Source organism: Aureococcus anophagefferens (genome assembly GCF_000186865.1).
Source record: "Aureococcus anophagefferens unplaced genomic scaffold AURANscaffold_22, whole genome shotgun sequence".
In the NCBI taxonomy this organism is placed as follows: Eukaryota; class Pelagophyceae; order Pelagomonadales; family Pelagomonadaceae; genus Aureococcus; species Aureococcus anophagefferens.
In genome coordinates this window covers 462,244-462,928 of record NW_008705582.1, presented here as the reverse complement: position 1 = coordinate 462,928, position 685 = coordinate 462,244, and positions in this window count along the sequence as shown.

Here is a 685-nt window from a genome sequence, read left to right as displayed (position 1 = left end):
GCCGATCAGGATTGCCCCACTGTTCCCCGTCTTGGAGCTTCCCGTGCTAAACACCAGCATGCCACTCGCACCGCCCACACCCGAGTTCGCCGTCGCGATCTTGATCGCACCGCTCGACGACTGCGTGCCTTCCCCGCCGCGGACCACGACCGTGCCCCCCGTCGTGATCGTGCTCCTACCGCCACTCATCGCCAGAGCCCCGCCCACGCCGCTCGTGCCGCTGCCGACGCTCACGACCACGCCACCGCCGCGACCAGCCGTCGCCGCTCCGCTCCCCAACAGAAGAGCACCGGAGTTGCCAGTCGTCGACACCCCGGAGCTAAAGCTCAGATACCCGCTCGTCCCGGTGGTCCCACCGTTCGCGCTGCGGACAAGGACCTGCCCGCTGCTCTTCCCCGTGCCTTCCCCAGATGCGAGGACCAGAGCGCCGCCAGTTTTCGCGGTGCTCCTTCCACCAGCAAAAACAAGCTTCCCGCCGGCTCCGCTCGTGCCGCTGCCGACCCCGATCATCACTCTCCCGCCACGTCCCGCGGTCGCAGCTCCCGTCCCGACGAGGATCGCCCCCGTGTTCCCGCCTTTCGCCGAGCCCGTGCTAAATGCCAGCATGCCGCTTCCGCCGCTGGCACCGGAGTTGGGCGTCGAGATCTTGATCGCCCCGCTGCTCGTCTGTGTGCCTTCCCCGCTG